The sequence below is a fragment of the Halichoerus grypus genome, chromosome 1 (assembly GCF_964656455.1).
Source record: "Halichoerus grypus chromosome 1, mHalGry1.hap1.1, whole genome shotgun sequence".
Classification (NCBI taxonomy): Eukaryota; Metazoa; Chordata; class Mammalia; order Carnivora; family Phocidae; genus Halichoerus; species Halichoerus grypus.
In genome coordinates, this window is record NC_135712.1 from 85,410,131 (window position 1) to 85,435,954 (window position 25,824).

The 25,824-nt window shown below is 41.8% G+C and overlaps 1 protein-coding gene across 3 annotated transcripts in view; it reads left to right on the forward strand.

The window, feature by feature from the left end:
• The first annotated feature begins 1,080 nt into the window (after nt 1-1,080).
• The window catches only part of GNB4 (G protein subunit beta 4), a 57,129-nt gene continuing 32,385 nt past the window's right edge, over nt 1,081-25,824 (forward strand). Inside the window, exons 1-2 of one of the 3 annotated variants that reach the window (XM_078068902.1) lie at nt 1,081-1,266; nt 1,866-1,908. The gene's annotated coding sequence lies outside the window, so the exon portion shown is untranslated. Of the gene's footprint in view, nt 1,267-1,423; nt 1,585-1,865; nt 1,909-25,824 lie in introns of those variants that run through there. The other 2 variants (XM_036115913.2, XM_078068910.1) reach the window with 2 other exon arrangements.

Consider the following 25,824-nt stretch of genomic DNA (forward strand, 5'->3'; position numbering starts at 1 on the left):
CTGTGCTTCGCATGGCATCATCTCCTTTAAGGTACTAAGAGATTTATTCCAGGTGATAGTGGGAAGCTGCCGACGAGGAAGGAATGCAAAGCTGCGGAGGTGTTAAAGTTCTCTCACATTGTTCAAACCTTTCTCCAGCACAGAAACTCCACAAAGAACTCCTCGGCAGTATTCGTTACCCAGGGCGGTTTCTTTAAATTGTTTGACGTCAGAGAAGGAATGCTATAGCAACAGACTGTCAAACTGGAATTAACTCAGAAGAAGGATGGGGGTGGGGAGAGGAAAACTGCTCCCGGGCGGTACTGACTTCAGAGGAAGCAAATTGGGTAGTTGCATTCATTTTATGACATTTTAAACATAAAACACCCGGAGAAATGTGAAAGAAAAAGTCGGTTGAGATGCATATGATGTTTAACTCATGCAGAGATGAGCGACTTGCCAGGGTTATCGGAAAGGCCTCGTTTCATCAGTAACAATAACTTCCAAGGATTGGTCATGTATTTAGAGGCAGGCTCTGTGCAAACCGTATCTCATTTAATATTTTAGCACCTTTATGAGGCAGGTTATCATCCCTATTTTGCCCATGACCGAGCTGAGTCCCTGAGACGTACACGGTCACCCGACCAGCGATGGTAGAGCCGGGATTCCAACGCAATTTAGTGTGACTCTGGGCTCCAGTTTACTTTCTTAAACATAAATTCCAGACTGTTAAACCTAAACGGGACCTTGGGGTCCTCTACGTCAGCCCCCCATCCTGCCCACGAGCAAACTGAGGCTTCTGCGGTGCCAGGAAGGAAATCGGCCACACCACTTGGGCGCAACTCAGAAGTGTGCTCCGGCGTCCAGGCGCCACAAGGACAAGAAAACGAAACTGCCTGGGAATTAATGTTTTTCTTCTTTTTCTAGCAGGAAACGAGAGAGAAAATAGGAAGCAGAAGCTGCGCGGTGCGCCCGCTGCCTTCGCCCCCCGGCCCCCGCCCCGGCGACGCGCGCTCCAGGGTGCGCGCGTGCCCGCGGCGCGTCCCCAGCGGGCCCGCGCGCCTCGTGCCTCGCGCCTCGCGCCTCGAGCCACGTCCCCGCCCCGGGCCTGGCGCGCCGCGGAGTTGGCTGCTGGGCGGCGCGGGCCTGGGTGTGGCCGGCGGATCTCCGCGGCGCTAGTCTCGGCGGTGCGCTGTGCTCTGCACGCCGGCTCCGCGCTCGAGGGGCTGCTGAGCTCCCCGCGGACTCAGGCAGCGGCTGGTCGACGCGGATCCGAGCTCCCTCCAGGTAGGCGGCGATCGCACGCGCCGCGGCTCGTCGGAGCGCCCCGCTGGGGGATCCCGGGCTTCCCGCAGGGGGCGTGGGGCGCCTCGGGGCCGCCCCGGCGGAACCCCGCCCGGTGGTGGCGTGGGGCTAGCCGGGTCGGGCGCCCTGGGCGGCGGAGCCTGCCCGGCAGGGACGGGACGGGCGCGCCTTGGTCGCGCTGTGCTCCCGCGCGGGGGCCAGCCCCTTGGCCGCCGCCTCGGGCACTTCCTGGGCGGCTCGGACTGCTCGCTCTGGGAGGCGAGGGGGCGGCCTGGAGTCCCTCGGCCTCCAGACCCCCAGGTCGGTCCCCTACGCCCCGAGGCCTCGCCGGGCGGCTCAGAGCGCGAGCTCGTGGCTGCCCTGAAAATAGCGGTTATTCGGGACTGCCCAGAAGGGTTATTGGGTAGCTCATAAAAGTTTTACGCTGAGTGCTAAAAATGAGACTAGTGGTTGCGTGTTAAATTTGTTTTGGAAATGATATGTCCAGTATTGGGGCGCGGGGTAATGGATTATGAATTCTTGTGAATTCTGCACATGATAAAATGTTTTCCTTTTCTCTCCACATTCTTTTTCTGCTTCAGAACACAAATGATTGCCTTCTACTTTGATATTTATTGCTATACGGTAAGGGAAGACTGAATTTCCAAAAGTTTAAGAACAGACTTTCATTTGTTTATAGAAGCGATGCTTTGTTATTTTGCATCTCGCTCTCTCTGTCTCTCTCTCTCTCTCTCTCTCGGTGTCTCTCTTCCCTTTTCTCCCATTCCTTCCCTTTCTCTTTTGGTAGAGGATGTGGATACATCTTTTTCTCTTTCGGCCACTGGCAGAATAGCTCGGCGTGTAGATTAGCACCCTGCTGGGAAGTTTTCTTAAGACATTTGAGATTTAATTGTTGATCACAACGCTTTATTATCATTCCTTCTTCGTGTTGCAAACTGAGATTGTGACCTTTGAGTACATCTTCTAGAACACAGAGCACACACTGCTTATTTAAGATGAAAGGGAAGTCTTTTCTAGTCGTGGAGGAAAAGGACGGTTTGGATACATAAAATTGTATGCTTTGAGTCTCTTTGCCATTGTACATTTTAAGACTCTAGTGTGGAGTTTTTGGGTTATTACCGACCCGCGGCTCTGAAAGTTTATTGTATATTTCAGTATTTGGCTAAAGATCATTTTAAGATTTTCCGTGTTGCATTTTGGTTTGTAGATGAATTTGAAACTGAAACAGAAGCTTTTAAAATACTGTTTTATTGAACGCGGTTAACTATCTTGTGTATACACATTTATTAAATTATAAAATTGGTTACCGTGGCTTGCAATACATTCAGATTCATCTCTGTGAGCCATAAGCATTGTTTAGGGGGTTATTCTGAGTCATTGGTCTTTGTTAACCTGTAGAATTGCTTCTTTTATTATTTTTTCCAGCTTTATTGAGATACAATTGACATACAACATGGTATAAGTTTAAAGTAAACAACGTGATGACTTTATATTCATATATATTGCAAAATGATGACCATAGTACGATTGGTTAACATATTCATCACTTGTGTGTGCCTCTGGCTGTGTTTAGCAACTTTCAAGTACAGAATACAGTGTTAACAGTAGTATCGGTGCTGTACCTTATATTCCCAGAGCGTACTCGCTTATAACTGGAAGTTTGTACCATTTGATCAACATCTCCCCAGAATTGTTTCTTTTAAGTCATTGGCGCTTTAGTATGGCGGCACATATTTTTACACTTTAAAAATAGATTCTGGGACATTTTGAAAATTGAGAATTGGAACAAAGTATCGGACATTTTTCTGCCCTTACCAAGTACTGCCTGAGATGGTGTGATTTCTCGAGTTTTTCAGGCATGTTACTAAAGTACACTTTGTTACTAGTTTCTTTACCTTGCTGGCTGGTTTAACCTGGGTTTGTTGTAGGGACTAATTATTAGACATTTGTTCTGGGCCAGGGGTGATGCTATACATTATTCTATTTACATCTCACATGAACTTGGCAAAAGAGGCATTCTCCAGTTCTACAGGTAAGGAACCTATGCCCCTGAAATCTAACATAACTTGCCTGTGGTCATGTAGCTGTTTAGTCACTCAACTGGGATTCAAGGCCAGACCTCTCTGAATCTGAAGTCCACGTTCTTTCCTCTGTGCCACATTGACTTCGTGCCAGGACATGAGGAATGACCCTCAGTTACTCGTTAGCATATTTGTAAATTTTCCAAGACATGCCAGAGATGTGGATTTGTTTTTCCAGCATGGTTGTTACTATCCGTCTGTGTTATTGTGCAGATCCTCATGTCAGCCATTCTCTCACCTCTCTGTTCCTGGTTCAATGTCTGGCTCACTCAAAGTTCGAGACCTCCCTCTTGCGAGGGCAGATTTTCTCCTGTTGACGTTAATAGGTAATGAAAACTTGATTATCCTTCCAAAATAATAACCCCATTTTAATGTGGGTTTTCTAGAGCCATAGATACAACTATTTTGGAAGGTTATAAACAGTATGACGGTGTCTTTTGAAATACGGGAACCCTCTGATATTCCTCAAATTAAACCAGAAGATATTTCTTTTAAAGATTTTATTTATTTATTTGTCAGGGAGAGAGAGCGCACAAGCAGGGGGAATGGCAGGTAGAGGGAGAGGGGGAAGCAGACTCCCTGCTGAGCAGGGAGGACAATTCGGGCTCGATCCCAGGACCCTGACCTGAGCCGAAGGCAAATGATTGAGCCACCCAGGCGCTCCTGTGTCTCCCATCTTAAAATTCTTTTCTTGACCTATTATTCTGCCCCATGTCTCTGGCTCCACATTGAGAAAGCTTTTTTTTTTTTTTAGAAAATGTAATTTTTTGAGAGAATAAAAATAAATACAGGAGAGGATAACCAGAAACTAATTAGTTACCTACAGGGGGTGGGTAGGAACTGAGTAGAAGGCATAATGGAGGGAACAGCACTGCTGTGATTTTATCTTTTTGTATAGTTTTGGAAACTTGTTTATGTTTTATATGTTCAAAAATAAAATTAACAAGTTTGAAAGAAAAATCCTGCAAAATTTAATACAAACAGGAACAAAGGAACCAACTATATTTCAACGGATAACATGAATTCTCTGAAGAGAAGAAAAATCCAAGTAAGTTTTTAATACACCACTTTGACTATCTACCTTTAATCTAGAGAGAGAAAGGACTGCAAAAAAAAAAAAAAATCTTGAGTCCTTTGTAGTAAACTGGTTTTTTATAGTGGTAGAGATATAGCAAGTCTTGGACTATTTTCTATGTATCATAGAAATGAGCAAATGAGTAAATTCGTAGATTTTTAAAAAAGATTTTATTTATTTTACAGAGAGAGCACAAGCAGGGCGAGCGGCAGGCAGAGGGAGAGGGAGAAGCAGGCTCCCCGCCGAGCAAGGAGCCCGATGGGGGGCTCGATCACAGGACCCTGAGATCATGACCCAAGCTGAAGCCAGACACTTAACCGACTGAGCCACCCAGGTGCCCCAAATTCATTGATATTTTTTGAGGTAGGGTTTTCACTGTGGGAGAAGGGAAATAAAGATACGAAATGGAAGAAGGCAGTGAAGCACTCTTTGGTGTTGGATTGGATTTAGAGTTACATATTTCCTAGCTCTGTGTCATGGAAAGGTCTAGAAGCAATGACACCCTAGTAGCAGTGAGCACAAGTAGTGCCCAGATCTAAATGGCTGATTCCAGGGCTGGGGCAGGGAAAGTAGAAGAGCCTAGAACACAAGGTTAGGAAGTATTCCCCCAAATGGTGGTAGCACATCAAAAGGACATAGGAACTAGCTTGAACAGCCAAATCTGGGAAAATTTGAGCCTGAAAATGAATAATGATAGTAACGGATTATAACCCATTGAATAAAATAAGAATCCACAAGTTTATAATAAATAAAGGAAAAGGAGAAAGCATTTTCAGTTGACTGCCAGTAAAAATGTAGAAAGTGCAATAGAATTAGAAGGGTGACTGGTTTACAACCATCATGGTCATGTTGATTCATGCGAGCATCACTAATAGAGAAAATTGGATGGGGGAAAGGGTACTAATACGGTTTCCAGTGGCCTCTCCAGAGATTAATGACCGAGGGGAAAAGGAATACTTCACAGTGCAGAAATCAGGCAGACACCATCTCAACCAAGTGATGAAAGTTAACATCACCAGTAGCAGGATAAACAGGTTCCTCTTGGGGCGCCTGGGTGACTCAGTTGGTTAAGTGTCTGCCTTCAGCTCAGGTTGTGATCCCAGGGTCCTGGGATCCAGCCCCGCATCAGGCAGGGATCCCTGCTCAGCCGGGAGCCTGCTTCTCCCTCTGCCTCTGTTGCTCCCCCTGCTTGTGCGCACGCTCTCTCTCTCTCTCTGACAAATAAATAAAATCTTAAAAACAACAACAAAACAGGTTCCTCTTGATGTGCTTGAACTGGGGACATCATTACTTTTCTGTGGTTTTTCTAAAATGCATGACCAAAATCTACATAGAAGAAACAATTGAGGGACCTTAATTGAGGGTCGTTCTACAGACTTTTCCAATATGCTAATGTCATGAAAGACAAAGGCAAAGGAAATGTTCTAGATTAAAGGAAGTTTGGGGCATTTGGGTGGCTCAGTCGGTTTAGCATCTGCCTTCAGCTCAGGTCATGATCCCAGGGTCCTGGGATTGAGTCCGGCCGGGTTCCCTGCTCAGCAGGGAATCTGCTTCTCCCTCTCCTCTACCCCTCCCCCCTGCTTGTACACATGCGCGCTCTCTCTCTCTTTTTCTCTCTCTTTCTCTCTAGTGTGTGCACTCTTTTGCTCAAATAAAATCTTTAAAAAAAAAAGGAAAGAATGCTAAAAAAAAAAATAAAGAAAGATAGTTTAAGAGACCTGACAAAGTGCAATGCATAATCCTAGATTGGATCTTGGATTGGAAAATCTAACTGACATCAGGACATTGGCAGAATTTGAATAAGTACTGAATATTAAATAATAGTATTGCAGGGCGCCTAGGTGGCTCAGTCGTTAAGCATCTGCCTTCGGCTCAGGTCGTGGTCCAAGGGTCCTGGGATCGAGCCTCGCATCGGGCTCCCTGCTCAAGGGGAGCTTGCTTCTCCCTCTCCCACTCCCCCTGCTTGTGTTCCTTCTCTCGCTGTGTCTCTCTCTGTCAAATAAATAAAATCTTTAAAAAAAATAGTATTGCGTCAATATTAAGTTCCCTGAATTTGGTTATTGTACTGTGGTTATATAAGACAATGCCCTTGTTCTTAGAAGATACACAGTGAGTTATTAGGAGTAAATGGTCAAAATATCTTCAGTTTACTCTCACAATGGACAAGCAATAATAATTATTACATATGAAGAGAGAATGATAAAGCAAACGTGGCAAATATTAATAATTAGTGAACCTAAGTGAAAGGTCTAAGAGTATTTATTCACCATACTACTTTTTTCAGCTTTGTTTGAAATTTTAAAAAATATTAAAAATAAAACTTCAAAAAATAATAAAGCTACTTTGTGTCCAAAAACAACAACAAAAAATCTTTGAAGGATTCCATGTAGGCTTTATCTACTCCTCAACTCCCCGTCTCCCCTCTTCTAAACCCACTCCAGAGTGGCTTTATCCTTCTTGTGCTGTGAAAAAAACCATTCTTCTCGAAGGTCACCAGTGACATCAGTCTTGCCACGTTAGATCTCTTGGCCACCTTTCACACGGGTAATGGAGAACTCCTTCTGGCTGAAGCAATTTTCCCTTGGCTTCTGGGACATGGACTCTGATTTTCATCCTGCTCCACTGGCGATAGCTTCTTACTCTCCTCAGAAAATGGTGTTATCATCCACCCAGTTGCTTAGGCTAACAATTCTAAGAATAATCTTTAATTCTCCTGTTTCACTCATCCTACATCTGTTCCCCCATTGGCAACTCTAATGGGTTCTAACTTATTATTATTTCTAATTTGGCTATTTTTTATTGTTTCTACTGCCACCACCCTTGTGTCAAACCACCATCTTCCTGGGCCTGGACTACAGCAGTAGCTCCTAACTGGTCTTTCAGCTTCCAATCTCAGGCAGCAGAACCCATTACTATGAGATAAAATCTGAAGTTTTTACTGTGGTCAGGAGGCCCACATGATTACATGGTTGGTCTCCTGCTCACCCCCTCTAATCTTTTCTGCTTTGCTCCTTCCCCTCCAGCCTCGCTATCGTCTCTGTTGTTGATTTAGCATGCCAGGTTAGTCTCTGCCTCAGGACCTTTGCATTTACTGTTTATTTTTCCTGGAATGCTCTTCTCCCATTTAAGGCATGACTCATTCTATCATTTCATTCAGGCTTTACAGATTAATTTATTTAAAAATAGCCTTCCTTGTTGCTGACTTGTTGCAGGTTTTTTTCTCCTGCATAGTACTTATCTCTACTTGAAATTGTTGTTTATTTATGTGCTTTATTATCTGTCTCCTAGACAGATATAGAATAAAGCTCCATGACAACAGAGCCTTTTGTTTGTTTTGTTTACTGCTGAATCCCTAGAGCCTGGAATGTGTCTGGCATGTGGTTGGAACTCAGATATTTGTTGAATGAATAAATGCATGAATTAATATATTCCAGCTTTTTTGCTGTGTTTTACCTAATACCGTTTCAAATGGAGAAGATTGTCTCAGAGAATCCTATAATGTAAAGTTTCTTGGTGATAACTGCTAAAGCTTCTCTGGAAGCTAACAAGTTGTTAATTTTGTTTCCCAGCTTCATCTTTCTTTTGTCTGCCCTCTGGTGGATGTAATCCTTATAAGCAGCCAGACGAGTACAGTAGGTCACTAGGAAGAAACAAAAAGGGAAAAATCTTGACCACAAACTGGATAATTAACTTTTAAATTACAAAGATTAAAAAATTTTAATTTTGGGGGCGCCTGGGTGGCTCAGTCGTTAAGCGTCTGCCTTCGGCTCAGGTCATGATCCCAGGGTCCTGGGATTGAGCCCCGCGTCGGGCTCTCCGCTCAGCGGAAAGCCTGCTTCTCCCTCTCCCACTCCCCCTGCTTGTGTTCCCTCTCTCGCTGTGTCTCTCTCTGTCAAATAAAAAAAAAAAAAAAAAAAAAATTTAATTTTTGGTAAGCGTCTAAATTAACCATATTAATATTGGAAAGAATGACAAGAAAAAGGACACTATTTAAAGAGCGATCTGGTTTAGGATGTAAAAAAAAACAACAACAAAAAACTAGCTCCAAAATGTTTTGACTATTTAAATAATTCCTGCTTAAGTATATTTCTTTCTTTTAAAATATTTTTTAAAGGGCGCCTGGGTGGCTCAGTTGGTTAAGTGACTGCCTTCGGTTCAGGTCATGATCCTGGAGTCCCAGGATCGAGTCCCGCATCGGGCTCCCTGCTCGGCGGGGAGTCTGCTTCTCCCTCTGACCCTCCCCCCTCTCATGCTCTCTCTCTCTCATTCTCTCTCTCAAATAAATAAATAAAGGGGCGCCTGGGTGGCTCAGTTGGTTAAGCGACTGCCTTCGGCTCAGGTCATGATCCTGGAGTCCCAGGATCGAGTCCCGCATCGGGCTACCTGCTCGGCAGGGAGTCTGCTTCTCCCTCTGACCCTCCTCCCTCTCATGCTCTCTGTCTCTCATTCTCTCTCTCTCTCAAATAAATAAATAAATAAATAATAAAAAATAAATAAAATCTTTAAAAAAATAAATAAAAAATAAAATATTTTTTAAAGATTTTATTTATTTATTTGAGAGAGAGAGAGACAGAACACAAGCAGGGGGAGGGGCAGAGGGAGAGGGAGAAGCCGACTCCCCACTGAGCAGGGAGCCCGATGCGGGGTTTGATCCCAGCACCCTGGGATCATGACCTGAGCCGAAGGCAGATGCTTAATGACTGAGCCACCCAGGCACCCCCTCTTAAAATATTTTTAGTATTTTTCCATTTTTAGTTCACAGACACCTTTTTCTCAACTACTATTAATTTCAGTTAGTCTTTTGACTTTTCCATATGTCAGTTAACATATGCCAGTGGAGAAGCCCGTACAAACCCCAACAGTTGGGTAGTCCAGGCAACACTCTTAATTACTGTGCTACCCGACAGCCTTCCTATTGTCCTAGGGACGGCGCAGGTACCAAAGAATTTCCTTTGGTGCAATAGTGATGAATAAAAAATGCTTGGTAAGTTTACAATATATGTTCCTCAATACCATTTTTCCAGTATGCATTATGGAGAGCCTTCTGGAATTGTTCAAAGTTATATCTTATTTAATTTGTTTTGCGGTAGCAATCACATTAAATGATTTTAACACTCGTGTACTACTGACTTGCTAAAATAACATAAATGTAAAGTTTCTCTTAATGTCCATCTTTAATATTTAAGGCAGTACATGGGGCGCCTGGGTGGCTCAGTCGTTAAGCGTCTGCCTTCGGCTCAGGTCATGATCCCAGGGTCCTGGGATCGAGCCCCCCGTGGAGCTCCCTGCTCCACGGGAAGCCTGCTTCTCCCTCTCCCTCTCCCTCTGCTTGTGATCCTTCTCTCGCTGTCTCTCTCTGTCAAATAAAGAAATATTAAAAAAAATATATATTTAAGGCAGTACATAGCTTAAATATCCCCTCTTCTCCTACCCAGTTTTGGCTTTAGCAGGGTTGTTTCCTGCGCTGTTTGGTTATTACCAAGGACGCTTAGTATATACCTTGCTGGGTAAGGGCGTCCTCCCACCAAAATGCTTACCTTACGGTTGAAACCCCAAAAGAGAGCATTTGCTCAGGGGCTGTCAGTGCTGGGCATCTTTGCAAGTATTTAGGGCTCTGAGGTTCTCTTCACAGCTACGTAATATTTCATTGTATGGATTTACCATATTTGCTCTCCTGTTGATTTATGTTTGTAACTTTTTTGTTAAAAACAACTGAAGAGTGACGGTCCTTAAACGTTCATTCTTACTTATGCAAAAATACTATGTTTTTAGAAGTTTTACTGTTTCTTCTTCATCTTCTAACTTGTAATACATTTTTAGCGATGGAGAAATTGGTAGAATCTGTACCGTAGAGAGAGAACACTGCTTTGGAATAGACAAAGGTGAGGACGGTGGTCCCTGGGCTTGTGTGGAGGGATTTTGGCATTTTTGTTACGGTAACATGTAGCAATGGCTGACTCATTTTTCTTTTCCCCTTCAGTTTTTATGAGTTCCCCACCTACACACCCTTACCCGGGAATTGTTTAAAGAGTGAAATTTGGGCTTTAACTATTTAGTAATGTAAAATCAAAAACCCAGTAATAACACCTTAAGCTGAATGAGACTTCGTTGTCTAACTGGCATGCAACATAGATTATACATTGTATTTAGGATAGTTAACAAGGCTTATAGTGACCATGTTTTTATAAGGAAATAATTTAAACATTTTTTTATTTTCTAGACTTCTGTAAATTAAATTATGTACTTAATAGAAAAATGGAGGACAGCTAATTATTTAAGGAAATTGAAGTTTATCAACAAGGGATCTTCATTATGTGCGTTACTTACGAAATGGGTCTCTGGGGAAGCTGTTGTGGGAGTAGGAATAAACTTTTTGAAAAAATGTGGTTTTAGGGCATCTGGTTGGCTCAATCGGAAGAACATGAGACTCTTGATCTTGGGGTCGTGAGTTTGAGCCCCACGTTGGGTGTAGAGATTACTTAAATAAATAAACATTTAAGAAAAAAAGAAAAATGTGGTCTTGTCACATGATATAAAAAGCAAAAGCAGTTGGTATTTAAAAATTTTTTAAACTTAGGGGGCGCCTGCGTGGCTCAGTCGGTTAAGCGTCTGCCTTCGGCTCAGGTCATGATCCCAGGGTCCTGGGATGGAGCCCCGTATCAGGCTCCCTGCTTGGCGGGAAGCCTGCTTCTCCCTCTCCCACTCCCCCTGCTTGTGTTCCCTCTCTCACTGTGTCTTTCTCTGTCAAATAAATAAATAAAATCTTAAAAAAAAAATTAAGCAGTAGCCTACTTATTAAAAAAAATTTTTTTTTAAACTTAGATATTAGTTTTCATGGTTGTATGTTAACGTTTATGGGAATTAAAACTTATCAAGGGATTTCATTATTTCATTATTTATGTGCCGCTAGGGAAGCTTTTGGGGGGAAAATACTTAAAAACACACACAGAAATACTCCTCTGTGACTTAGGGTATAAAGAAGGAGAGAAATGTTGCTATGTAAATTTCACCCATGGTTATGTGCTAATTTTCAGTGAGGAAACATCTTTGCAAAGTTTTTAGAGATGATGGTGAGACACATCATGAAGGGCTAGTGAAGCATCAGGAGTAATGTATGTTTCTTCAGTGATGCTGAAGAGCAATATTGGTGTATGTGAGGGTGAGTGCTGCTAAAACACAGTTCAAGCCACCTGGGAGAAAGAAGACCCCTTGGATTGATGGCTTTTGAGAACGTTAGTGGTGGGGGAGGGAGTTGAGCATGGAGTGGAATCACAGATAGCTAGTGTGGGTTATTAGTTGTTAGTCTAAACCCAAGAAAGCAATCGTATGATATTTTGATAAAGTGTGATCCTGGAGTAGCATTGATGGATATCTGTTCATCTCATACCAATACCACATGGGTGCATTTGCTTTTTAATTAGTAAAACCTCCAAAGTTTTACCTTCTGTCTCAGTATTAATGGCTTTATGTTAGAAAAAAAGATCTGTACTGGGTGGGAGAAAGACACCGAGTGATGTACTCTATTTCTAGTTACTATTGGTAACTTTAAGATAATTTTACTTTTTTAAAAAAAGGTATTTTACTTTTATTAAAGCTGTGAACACATGGAGTTGTAGCTAGCTGCCTTTCCATGAATATGTTAATTGCATGTCACATTTTGTCCCGTGAAGCCAAATTAGCAAATAAGCTAGATCATGATGCCTTATAAACATTTATAAACGTATAAATATTTATTGGATGGGCACTTAGAAACATTGGATGAAATTCTGATAGCCACTGTTGTCATTTTCATCCTTTAGTGGTGGGATTCATTTAAATATTTTTTAGATATAATCAAGAGTAATATGTAACCAATTCTGGTAAATTTAAGGGATTGTTTTTGGTTAAAAAAAAACAAATTATGTGACTTTAAAGTGATCTAAGACTGTGTGACTTAGTGATACAGAGATGAACCATACATGGTCCTATCAAAAAAATCCAAGAGGTAATAATACTTGAGTGAAGTCATCTGAGAAAAGACAGTCTGAGAAGGTTGCGATTTGTAATTTACATACTCATAATTTATTTTCCTAATGTCTGAGTCACAGAGTCTTAGAAATACTAAAATTAGAGGCTTCTCAACTTAGAGAAGGTAGTTTTAGGACTAAGTAAAAGGAAATTCCCTGCCATTTTATATAGCTGCCAGTGAATTCATAGAACGTGTTGCTTTAAGAGGTAGTGCAGCTAAAAATATAAGCATACTAGAAACAGTTTCAGTTTAAGGGAAATCCTTAGTATGGTAAGTTCAGTCATATTCCCATGAAACATTTGGTTTTGGTGACATAGCATTTTAAATATGTGCTCTATTGCAGCCCTTCCATCCTGATATAATTATTATTCGTTTCTCGTGAGAAGATGAACTTTTCTGATCGGGGTGGGTCGGTGTGTGGGGGTGCCTAGTGCAGGGTGGGCGTTCAACACATTTGTTGAATGGAAGAATGAATCACATGACAATTTGGATTGACAGTAGGTCGGGATAGTGTTCATTTCTTCTGTAGGCAGGATACAGTAAAAGAATGGAGACACGTGCACTCTACATTTATTTTATTTTTTTTAAAGATTTATTTGAGAGAGAGAGAGAGAGAGAGCACATGAGGGGGGGAGGGTCAGAGGGAGAAGCAGACTCCCTGCTGAGCAGGGAGCCCGATGTGGGACTCGATCCCAGGACTCCAGGATCATGACCTGAGCTGAAGGCAGTCGCTCAACCAACTGAGCCACCCAGGCGCCCGCACTCTGCATTTAAAAGATAAACTGTGCATCAGGTTTTTATGTAGTACCTGATATTACTATAATTTTAGGTTTTGTTACTACCTTTGCCTCAAAGAGGTCTTCCCTTCTTTTCCTTGATTTAAAGGATACTTTTATAATTTGTAATTTAAAAATTAAACCTAAAGAATTTATGATGAAACGCTCAGCTTTTATAAATGGCAAATAGTTTAAAACACTACAGTTGTCACACGTGTTCTATTTATAACACAAATGTAAAAATGTAAAAATGTGTAGGAATGAAACAACAAAATCCATTTGCTTTTAATTCCATGAATACCTGTCCATTTTTTTTACTTTTATGCATGACATTTTATTGGGCCGTGGAATTTACCACCTCAGTTTAGATTTCTGCCAAGATGACAAATCCTGTTCAGTGAGAGACCCCCTAATTCTTTTTTTTTTTTTTTAAGATTTTTATTTATTTGACAGACACAGAGAGAGAGGGAACATAAGCAGGGGGAGTGGGAGAGGGAGAAGCAGGCTTCCCGCCGAGCAGAGAGCCCGATGTGGGGCTCGATCCCAGGACCCTGGGACCATGACCTGAGCCAAAGGCAGACGCTTAATGACTGAGCCACCCAGGCGCCCCGAGACCCCCTAATTCTTATCCAAAGCGTTCACCCCCAATGGATCTGTTTATGATACCTGGATAAAGAGCTTGTTTTCTTGTTGGTTGATTTCTGACTGTGTGGACTGATCATGTTGTGACTTGTTAAGAAAACTAAATCACAAGATTTTTTTTTAAGAAAAAAATGTATTAAGAGCTACTTTTGGCAGTTGAGAATCTAAAGTCCCTTTCTTAATTCCAGAGATACATGAAACACTATTGGCAGCTATTTCCTCACACACTTCACTACTTTAGCAAAGATTAATGCATTTAAGCTTTAATTAAAAACCTTAAGTATCTCTCTTTTCAGGTGTCTTGGGTATTTCCTGATAGAAGATAGCTGGTTCCTAAGCTATCCTTTCAACTCTTGAGTTTATTTCATTCTTCTATTCTTAAAGAGTAAAAGCAAAACCAAATACAGATTATTTTAAAGAAGGTGATGGCTGCCAAAAAAATTCAGGTTTTTGCCAGATGCATTGTTCCCTTGAGGAAAGAGAAGATACCACCTGAAATATGTCAAGAAATTGTTAATGATTTCTTTGTAAAAATATTTTTAAGTTGTGTTTGAGAAATAGGAAATTTATATGGGGAGCGTCTCTTTTTCTCTTCCCATTCTGAAGGCATTTCTCAAGAAAAAAAAATTCAAAAAATTTTCACAATTCAGATGTGGGAAATAATTCTGCCCTATTTAAAAACTGATAAAAATGGGAATGATTTTTTTCTACAATCATGTATTCCAGCTACTATCCTTCTTTTTTTAAAGTATTTAAATGTTTTGTTTGACCAGGAAGATAATATAAATGCCATTTAGGTTTTTTTAGGAACTTTTTTTAAGATTTTATTTATTTGAGAGAGTGTGAGAGGGAACCCAAGCAGGGGGAGTGGGAGAGGGAGAAGCAGGCTTCCCACTGAGCAAGGAGCCCGATGTGGGGCCCGATCCCAGGACACGGGGATCATGACCTGAGCCCAGGGCAGATGCTCAACCAGCTGAACCACCAAGCGCCCCAGAATTATTTACTTAAGATTCATTTATTTATTTTAGAGAGAAAGAGGGGGGGAGGGGCAGAGGCAGAGGGAGAGAACCTCAAGCAGACTCCATGCTGAGCGCAGAGCCCCGATCCCACAACCCCAAGATCATGACCTGAGCCAAAATCAAGAGTTGGATGCTTAACCGACTGAGCCCTCCAGGCGCCCCTAAATGAACACACATTCTTGAACCTTCCCTCAATCAAATGGTTTTAGATTTGTTTCCTATGTAAACGAGTTTAGATCTGTGTTTCTCAGACTGTAGGAGGCACCAGAACCAGAGTGTTTGTTAAGCACTGATCGCTGGGCTCCACCCTCCGAGTTTGTTGTTTAGACCTGGGAAAGGGCCTAAAAGTGTGCGTTTCTAGCAAGTTCCTCAGTGATGTTGCTGCTGCTGGTGGTGGTCCCCACACGTTGAGAACCACTGATGAGGTTATTTAGTTGAATCGGTGGTTATCAACCATGCTTCTTCCCTTACACACCTTCCCTTAATTACTGTATAACAGTAATTAACAGTGCTTCAATCTAGGAGTCAAGGCATTGGAGTGGGGGTGGGCCAGGTACTGCTGTCTTCATGAGGTGGGTGTGGTTTGAGAAAGGTCTTCACATAATTGGGTGTTTTCTCCTACCCTCTTTCCCCTTTTGAATCTCTCTCCTCTCCTCCCCACTCATTAGAGAGTCCTGGTCTATATAGTAGGGCATAAGAATAGAGTCCTCTCCCTGCAAACAGAAGTCTTCAGAGTTCCTAAGGAGGGATCTTCAGTGCTTCTCAAGGAATTACGGAGAGAACAAAGGGGTTACAGGGCATCATAACTGGGATGCTGAGGCCATGAAAAAATTTCTTTCTGGTAATAGCTGTATTTTTCTTTTTTGTTTAAAGTATTTTGCATTATATCTACTGATCCATATATAGATAATGGCCTGAGTAGTGTTTCTGGTTGTAGTGTCTTTGTATATTTCCCTTGCTGGGCCAAATTAGCCCTCGCTTAAAGTTCCAAGGACATTTTGTGAATGTGTATATTTAATTCTCCAGCCAATCCCATGGGGTATCTCCACTCTACTGATGAGGGAATTGAGACTCAGAGCAGGTGAGCAATTTCTGGGATCACGCAGTAAGGATACTTCCAGTGAGCCAGCAAGCTATTAGGTTATATGAACTCAGGTAAGCACGGTAACCTCCATAACTTGTAGTTTCATCGTCTGTGGGATGGGGATGATATTAGCCCGCCCCTTTTTAAAGATTTTATTTATTTATTTGAGAGAGAGAATGAGCGTGAGAACAAGAGGAGGGAGGGTCAGAGGGAGAAGCAGACTCCCTGCTGAGCAGGGAGCCCAATGTGGGACTTGATCCTGGGACTCCAGGATCATGACCTGAGCCAAAGGCACTCAGTCGCTTAACCAACTGAGCCACCCAGGCGCCCCAGCCCCTCCCTTCTGAGGTTGATTTGAGGCCATTAAATGAGTTACTGTGGGGAGTTTTGAATAGTGCATGGCACAAAAGTGCTCAATGAATGCTGTCTCCTGGTTGGCTAACTCCTACTAATGCCTCAGTCCGGGCTTGTCCTGACTTTGTGCCACGTTATCTTCCTCTTAGGCATTGAAGGTCAGTAATCTCTTATCCACAAATTGGAGATCCAAAATGCTATAAAAATGGCAGGTTTTTTTCATATATCACTTAGTGGCAAAACCTTATGTGATTTGGACTCATTTCATGCCACAACCTGGCCTGATCTAACATGAAACCTGCTAGTTTGTTTTTCCCCACCTAGTTGTGAATGTGCTTATGTTTTGCTACAGAAATACTCCTTGATTATGTGGGGTGATGCCCCAGGGTCCACACCTTTATAAAATCTGAAAACTTCTCAAATCTGAACCACACCTGGTGCTAGGGATTTAGATAATGGGATTATGGACCTATGTGAGTATGCACTTAAATGTCTGTTTTCCTACTGAACTGTGAACTCCTGGGGAGCTGGGCCTGTCCTATTCATGTGTAGCCTCGGGTCTTAGCACATGATAGGCATTTGGTAAATGGTGAAAGAATGAACCATTTCTTTCAACCCTCATCAGGGTGCCTGGGTGGCTCAGTCGTTAAGTGACTGCCTTCGGCTCGGGTTATGATCCCAGGGTCCTGGGATCGAGCCCCGCATCAGGCTCCCTGCTCAGCGGGAAGCCTGCTACTCCCTCTCCCACTCCCCCTGCTGTGTTCCCTTTCTCGCTGTGTCTCTGTCAAATAAATAAATAAAATCTAAAAAAAAAGTAATGAACCATGCCACAACATACCAGATGAGTGAAGGGAAACAGACTGAAGAATAGCACCTTATTTATTTTCTGGAACACAGACAACACAGACTGCCTGCAGTTCACAAGAGGCAGAATTTTTTACTCTGGGGACATTTAAGTGTTCAATGGGATGAGAAATAAAAAAAAAAAAAAACCTGAATGCCGATGCTACAGTTTCAGCAGCTCTAATGTTTTTCTGTCTTATCCATCACCCCCTACAGCCCTAGATTTTTAGCTAACGTCTTGTGAAAGCCCCATGGGAATATCTGTATCTGGAATACTTGGGGTGGATAGGCAAGCGTGCTTTTAAATTCCATGCTAAGAATGATCATAAGAGCTTTAAATACCTAATTCATTATGGGTTTGCAGTTTTTTTTTTTTAATTTTACAAAGTATAGGAATTAACAGATTGCAAAGAGAAACGTAGAACATTAGGGATTATAATAACAAACTTGAATTTTTCTGATGAATAGACTTAGTAAGCAAAAGTAGTTTTATGCCTAAATTTATAACTTAAAATATTCTTTCACGCTTTGCGAGCTTTCATAATCAGTATGAAAATTATTAGCTACAAAATATATTTCCTTGTCACATATAGATGAAAATGGCTGTTCATTAACAGTAGTATAATTGTACAGGCTACATAATGCCTTGCTTTGGAGAGAGAGGGCTGAATTATGCAACTGTATTATTTTTTTAATTGGTGTGGATACAGTGGCTCATTGGTTTTTTTAATATGTGTAACTGGCACAGCTGAACTTTTAAAAAAACTAATATGCTGCTTTCTTCTCAACTTACAATGCTTTCATTATATAAGAGTAATTTCAATTGTGTTAAATGAATTATTCATGTTGAAAAAGAACTTAGTCAAGAAGTTATGGTAACTGAAAGACACTGTGCTGATATTAAACTAATTTCTATTAAATTATTAGTTTAAAATTGCTTTCATCTATAATTTCGGTACCACTTCAGAGATTGTGATGAATAGCTCCAGTTTGACCTAGAGTAAAACATCACCATTGGTGAAATTTCTTGACAATTACACTGTACCCTTCTGATGTTTTTTGTCTGTGTGTTTTGTTCTTAGTTGTGTTTTTTGTATAATTAAAATTTTTTAAGATTTTATTTTTAAGCTGTCTATACAGCCAACGTGGGGCTTGAACTGATGACCCTAAGATCAAGAGTCGCACAGTCCACCAACTTGTGAGCCGGCCAGACACCCCTGTGGTGGTTGTGGGGTTTTTTTGGTTTTGTTTTTGTTTTTGTAATGGAATGTAGAGATGGCTCATGTATATGTCCTATTCCTTTATCTTTTCCTCCTCCCAGGAGGAAAATTTCTTAACTAGCTGGCTGAAGATAGATCCTGGGAAACCTAAGTATTTAAGAAGTGAATGGGGGTGGGGGGAGACAGCAAAAACTACAAACAAACCCAGAAACAATAGTGAAGTACAAGGAGGATCTAGGAAGTTGGAGTCATGAAAGCCATAGTAGTGTAGTAAAGGGAATACAGAGGGAATATCATTAGTCAGTTTCAGCCAAGAAGTCTAATGAGCTGCCTTTTGAAAAGAGGCAGTGTGGCAGGGTGGAGAGATGCTGGGTTCCAGAGTCACACACACACTTGGATTCAGTTCCCAACTGTGCTACTAATCTCAGGCAAGTCATTGAACCTGTCTGAGCCTCAGTTTCTTTTTGTCTTTATTTTTATCTCATTCTACTTATTTTATGGTTCCCAGTGGACTTCAGGTATGTTAAGAGATAAACTGAGGCATAGTAAACATTTTAAGTTGTTTTATAGCAAAAATCAATTTGGATTGGGCATACGTAGGGGCAAGATTTTCATAGAGAAGGAAGCAAAGCAAGGAAATTACTTGATTAGCTGTGGCTATGTGCTTGCCTTATCAAAGCCTAGTTGGCTGTGATTGGTTGTCCTTGGGTTTCACAGGCTTAGGTTTGGGTTTGCTTACATAGTTTGCTAAGATATTAGAAGCACCTCAGCCTAATGGTCTCCTTGTTTAATTTAGTGCAAGAGTTAGATTAACTATAAATATATTTGTTGTGGATCCACATATCACTCACTTTTATATATTTATATTTGCTTATTGGTAACCTAAACATCTGTAAAGCAAATACCCAACTCAGGAATTCGAAAATTAACAATTACTTGCAACTATTGTACTTGTGTGCTTCTTCCTTGTACTGTTTTGTCATTCTCTTCAAAAACCTTTTGTTACGTATGTGTGCATTCCTGAATAGTCTTAGTTGTTTTTGAATTTTATAAAAAGAGTATTATGCTGGTATGTGTCTTCACCACCCCCAGTATTGTTCAGATTAATCTATGTTGTCTATACCTGTAGTTCATTTGTTTTCATTGCGATATAATAATTCAACATGAAAACACTACAATTATCCATTCTCCTGTTGGTGGGCAATTAGTGTTTTTAGTTTATTGCTCTTACAAGTAGTACTAGATGAACCCCACTCGAGCACATGAGTACTTGAGTTTCCTTTAGGGCTTATATACCCAGAAATGGAATTAAATTTTTTTACATAAACTTTTAAAAAAAATTTTAAGTAATCTATACACCCCAAGTGGAACTTGAACTCACGACTCCGAGATCAAGAGTGGTGTGTCCTACCAACTGAGCCAGCCAGATGCCCCCAGAAATGGAATTGTCCTATTGAAAGATAGAGGTATCATCACCTTCGTTAGATATTGGCCAAGTTGCTTTCCAAGAGCTTTCCTACCAGAATGAGTTACCATTTTCCTTAACCTTGCCAATTCTTTTTTTTTTTTCTTTTTAAATTTAAGTAATCGCTACACCCATTGTGGGGGTTGAACTCATGACCTCGAGATCGAGTCACACATTTTACCCCAACTGAGCCAACCAGGTACCCCAACCTTGTTAATTCTTGGTTGAGATACAATTTGATCAATCTGATAGGTATGAAATTGTTGATTTGCATTGCCCTGATTACTGAGGTTGGATATCTTTACATTTGTATATTGGCTTCCACAGTTTTTCCTGCTGTGGTTTGCTGACTCATATCTTTGCACATTTTCCAGTTAGATTATTGGTCTTTTTTATTAGTTTGGAGGAATTGGTTTTAAACTCTAGATACTTTATCTTAATTTTAGCTTGTAACTAATCCTTTATCTTAATTTTAGCTTGTAACGATCTTTTCCCAATCTGTGGCTTGGTTCCCCCTCCCCCCCCATAGAAGAGAAACTCTTCTCATTCCTACACTGTCGTTGCACACCTGAAGGTGCTAGCTAGCCCTTCTAGCTGACCTTTCTCTTCTTAGCCTTCTTGTATAGAGGGATAATTGTAAGAATCATTGTCAACAGTTGTGTTGGGGGGAGTGCAGCAGACCATTGGGCTATTTAGTACACCTTGAGGTTGATTCTGCTCCCATATGTTGGAAGATCTTAAAAAAAAATAGCATGATTGGTACCTCTTTGCCTTCAGCTTTGGGGCTGTTCACTATGTCTGAGTCCTCAGAAGTCCTACTCCGTTTTCTGTTAGGCCTATGACCAGTGTAGATGGAAACCTTAATTTCTGCCTATCATTGCTTCCTTTTTTGGTCATTAATTCAGGTAAAGTCTGATCAGTGAGAGAGTATGTTTTGGTTTACTCTCTTCTCAGGTTGAGTTCTTGATTATCTTAAACTTTAAGGAAGATTTGGAGTTAATTTATGCAGCAGTTCACCTGGCTATACCCAGTGGAGAATTTTTAGTGGTGGGTGCCTCTTACTGGTTTTCTTTCTCCTGCCATTACTTTTCATATGTTTCCCACACACACACGCACACACACATATTGAATTCACGAAGTTTTTTGAACTAATTTACCATTTCCCCTGTTTTTGTTCTTTATTAACTGCGGATGTAAAGGACCTGCAGGAGGGCAAGTCGTTGGATGACTTTGTCGCTCTAGTCAAATACGTGCCCCAGAGGACCTCACTTCTCTGAATTGGAGCATGCTTTAGATCTATGGTTTGAGGGAGCGACTTACTAAACTGTACCTCATGCAGCAGTATCATTCTCAAGAATTCAGAGCTTTCATAGCCATATTACATCCATAGCCCATGTCAGTCCATAGACTAGCCACTTCGTTAGATCCTCCTTTAGACCGTCAAAACACAATTTATTAGGATTTATCTTACTAGGTTTCACTTGGGGCTATCTTGTGGCCTCGTTTTACCCTAGTCAACCTCTAGGCTAGTCATTTATAACTTAGTCTATGCTAGATGTGCTCCTTGTTGCAATCCAGCAATTGTCAGGTGGGAAGAAAAGATCAACAGAAAGTGTGTAATCAAAATATTCTTTCTCCTTAGTGACAGAACCAATAAGTTTTCCTTAAAGAGTCAAAAACTAGTTCCTCCTTTTAGCAGTAGATAATGGAAGGTGGGGGAAGGCAGCTTTAACATTTCTTTTCAGGCACCCAGAGAAAGTTTGTGGTTGTCTCTCTAGGGGAGGAAAGGTGATTTTTCCCTTTCCTCTTCTGAGTTCTTGGCGGAGACCCCCTGCAATAAAAGATAAATGAGAGAAACAAATTTATGAATATGTATGTATTCCTTGGGTATATGTGAGAGATTTCCAGGGGGAAAAATGTGTAACCCCTGAGGTAGTCCAAGGCACCAGCTTAAAAAACAGTCTTCAGCTAAAGAAAGAAGATCTGGGAGCAGGGGTGGGCTGGGTAGGGGACCAGTCGTGGGAGGTTATCAGGAAAGGCAAGGGTAAACAAAGGTAAGGTTTGTTGTGCAGATTTAAATCAGTACATTCTCCATTGGTTAAGATTCTCTGGTGATTTACAGTCCTTTCCTTCCTAGAATGGATTTTCTTTTTAAGTGTAAATTTCCATCTCAGGTGTAACTTCTCTTGTTTTCAGTCTCTCCTGTTTCTCTGAGTAATCCTATGCCACATCCTTAAACTATATTTGGGGTGGCCTATTCTACCTTTGGTACAAGCATCACAAGGGCTCTGGTTTTACTGCTAGAAACCTTTCTCAGAGCCATGCCTTCTGACAGCCCTTCCTTTTTCATGGTGTCTGCTTCAGCTTAGCTGAGGGGGTGACTGGACAGGAGTGAGGCTTGGGGATTCAGAATTCCATGGGAAGAAATGGGGTCATGTATAGGCAGCTCTGTTTGAGAGGTCATAATGAAGGATAGAAAAAGGAGGGTCCATGATAGTGAAATGTGGAATCAAGGCAGTGTGTGTGTGTGTGTGTCTCTCTCTCTCTCTCTTCAAGGGAGAGACTTGGGCATGTTCAACCCTGATAGAATCCAGCTGAAAGTGAAAGGTTACCCACAGGTGGTGGTTTGCTAGATGAAAATGAGGAATTACAACTTTACAATAGACTGAACCGTTAACACCTGAATACCCTGACCAACCTTAGCTTTACAAATAGCGCATAAACAGAGATTAAGTTTGTTCTGATTTATTACACTAAGGCTGCCGTGTTACCTAGAAGTATTCCTGCTACACACATTGAACTTGAATATCATCTGACCTGTAGATCTAACTTACAGTTTATCGGCAATGTAGAGGATAAACAAGTTAAACGGTACCATAAGGAAGTAAACACAATGTGGGACAAGTGGCTCATTCTATCCAGTCAGTCAGTATTCTAGGGGTAATAAAGCAGGCTGTGGATACTTCTAGATGGAGAGACTTAGGAGACATAGCCAAGTGTATTATGTAGTCTGTAATTGGATCCTAATTTGAATAAATCAGATGTAAAAAGACATTGGTAGACTAATTGGGGAAATTTGAAAATGGACTAGGTGTATTAGCTCTTGAATAATTACTGTTAATTTTGGTAGATCTACTAATGGTATTATGGTTTAAACGATAAGTGTCTTAATACTTTTGGAGATGTATGCTGACATATTTCATAGTGGAATGTCTTGATGTCTGTGATTGACTTTAAAATACTTAACGGGGCGCCTGGGTGGCTCAGTCGTTAAGCGTCTGCCTTCAGCTCAGGTCATGGTCCCAGGCTCCTGGGATCGAGGCCCACATCGGGGTCCCTGCTCTGCGGGAAGCCTGCTTCTCCTTCTCCCACTCCCCCTGCTTATGTTCCCTCTTTCTCTGTGTCTCTCTCTGTCAAATAAATAAAATCTTAAAAAAAATAAAATACTTCAGCAAATGGGGGCTCCTGGATGGCTCAGCCGGTTAAGCCTCTGCCTTCAGTTCAGGTCTGGATCTCAGGGTCCTGGGATCGAGCCCTGGATTGTTGGGCTCCCTGCTTCTCCCTCTCCCCTCCACCCCTTCCCCCCCCCACCCCGCTCGTGCTCTCTCAAATAAATAAAATCTTAAAAAAAAAAAAAAAGAAATACTTGAGCAAAAACAAGAAGCAAATACAACAATAACAATTTGTAAATCACATGGTGGGTATTATGGGTATCTGTTATACTGATTTCTCTACCTTTCTCTGTTTGAAATTTTTCCTAAAAGACTAAAACAACGGAGGAAAAATGAGAGCTTGAATGTTCTAGAACGGATAATTAGAAGTGTAAGATTACTGAAAAGACGGTAGATGGGATTTAAATTGTAAGTGGAGGAATTGGACCAAATGACAGAAAAGTCAGTTCCTCTTCTGAATAGAGGGAAAGGAGAATGTGATGAGTCGGTTATGTTTGTATAGTTTTATATATGTAGTGGTAGAAAATTGAAAGAGTTCCTGTCTGATGGCTTCTGCTTTCTCTGTGATATAGAAAGCAGGGTCGTCTGTAATAGGGGCTGTGAAAGGTCAGAAGCTTAAAGAGTTCAAAGGAACTGACATAGTTCATAGTAAGAGCGGAAGTGATGAGTAGAAAGCTGTCTAGGGTTGCCGGGTGGTTTTGAGGGCCCAGTTGAGACGGGTGAAATGAATTTGTAGTATAACTAATATGCCCTGTTTGACTTTTTTGATCAGTGTTTTGTCACTTGAGTACTTGGCCAAAAGGTAGGTAGTTGGATTCATACAAGGTTGTGGCTTTTGTCTGTTGAGTGTGACAACATAAAAGGGTTGGGAAACTAGGGTGCTGGCAAAATTGTGGGTGAAGTGCTGGACCTGGAATCTAACCTGTTTAAGAAGGGAGTGCAGCTTGCAGGTGGAGGATGAATGAGTTCTGGAGGTCTGCTGCACCTCGTAGTGATTATAGTCAGCCACATGGTACTATATGCCTCAGAGTCGCTAAAAGATGAGATCTTAAATGTTCTCTCTACCAAGAAGAGATGGTAATTGTGCGATGGGATAGTTAACTCTTTGGTAATCATATTGCAATATATAAATTTCAAATCACATCCTATAACTAAAACTTATACAATAACTTACACAATGTTATAGGTCATTATATCCATAAAAAGAGGAGAGGTACCACAAACTCATGATATTTCATATTGAACTCCTCATCTCTCTTATGAACCTTCTCCTTCAAGGACTTCAAAGTGTGTGGGATTTTAATTACTTACTAGCTAGTAAATTAGCCTGTTACTGTTTCATGGACGCTAGCAGATGACGTGAGACTCCTTGGTCAGCCCAGCAAGTAGCCTGTCCTGGTGTTGGTTTGTGCTCATTCCCCCATGTTCCTCAGTTCCTATGGGGTTAACACAGGTGGGCCTAGATAGATGCCACACATACATTGGATTTGTGTCACAGCCCAGAAACACTGAGCTTGGGGAATGTACCACTTTTATAGTAAGTGGAAGCAAGCTTTGCTCTGTCTTGGCGGGGAGACATTGTCTCATCTCTCAAGGTTGCTTGCTCCAAATACAACCCTGAGAAACGGCCCAGGTGAGCGTGATGAGGGCCTTATATTTTGGCAGGCCCAGGAAAAATGTATAGGGGTATTCAGGACCCATGGCCTCTCCCAAAAGTAACCCATCCAGTAGTGGTGGTGAGGGAATGGCTTTCTGTGTGCTGTTTCTGTTCATGGTACTCCATCCGTTTCAGCACCCATGCTGGAAAATCTCCATTTGGTACAGATCCTAGTATATCCTGAGTAGCTCTTGCTAGCCGTGTTACCTGAAACTGGATTTGCCTCTTGGTGGGAGTTGAGCCAAAAGACACAACCAAGCCAAAGAAAAGGAAAAGGAAGGGTTTTACTTGCAGTAAGTAAAGGAGAACCGTGGGATTCCCCCCCCCCCCTGCAAAAGCAGTGTCTCCCCGAAGGGCAAAATCGGGGACCTTTGAAGCTCAGGATGCATATGTACTCATGAAGGGGCCTGGGCGGTGGGGCAGAAGTCGTCCTAAGGTGACGGAGTCCAGGTCAAAGTCCCGGGGAGCTGCAAAAGCAGAGGCCAGATCATCAGTTCTGTGGCTCGGGTGGGACTGGTATCTGAGTGCTCAGAGGGATTTAGATCCAGCAGAGGTAACTCAAGAGTGTGGGTCAGGTCAGTCTCCTGGCCTGATAGTGGCTGTTTGTTCTCACATTCTTTCCCAAGATGTCTGGGGGCCCGAAATGACTTCTCAAGAAAGCTAGGTCTACTGGCCTTTCTTCGAGGACCCCTACCCTTTCTGCTTACAGTTGCAGAGAAGCTCCGCTTTAGAGAGTCAGTTGTATGCAGGTGGCTATTGGGGTGGGAAGGCAGTAGTGGGTGGGTAAGTGGTGGTTTTGAACACCCTGAAACTAATGAGACCTGTGATGGCCCCTTGATACTCCTTTTTTAGGTACATTAGCAA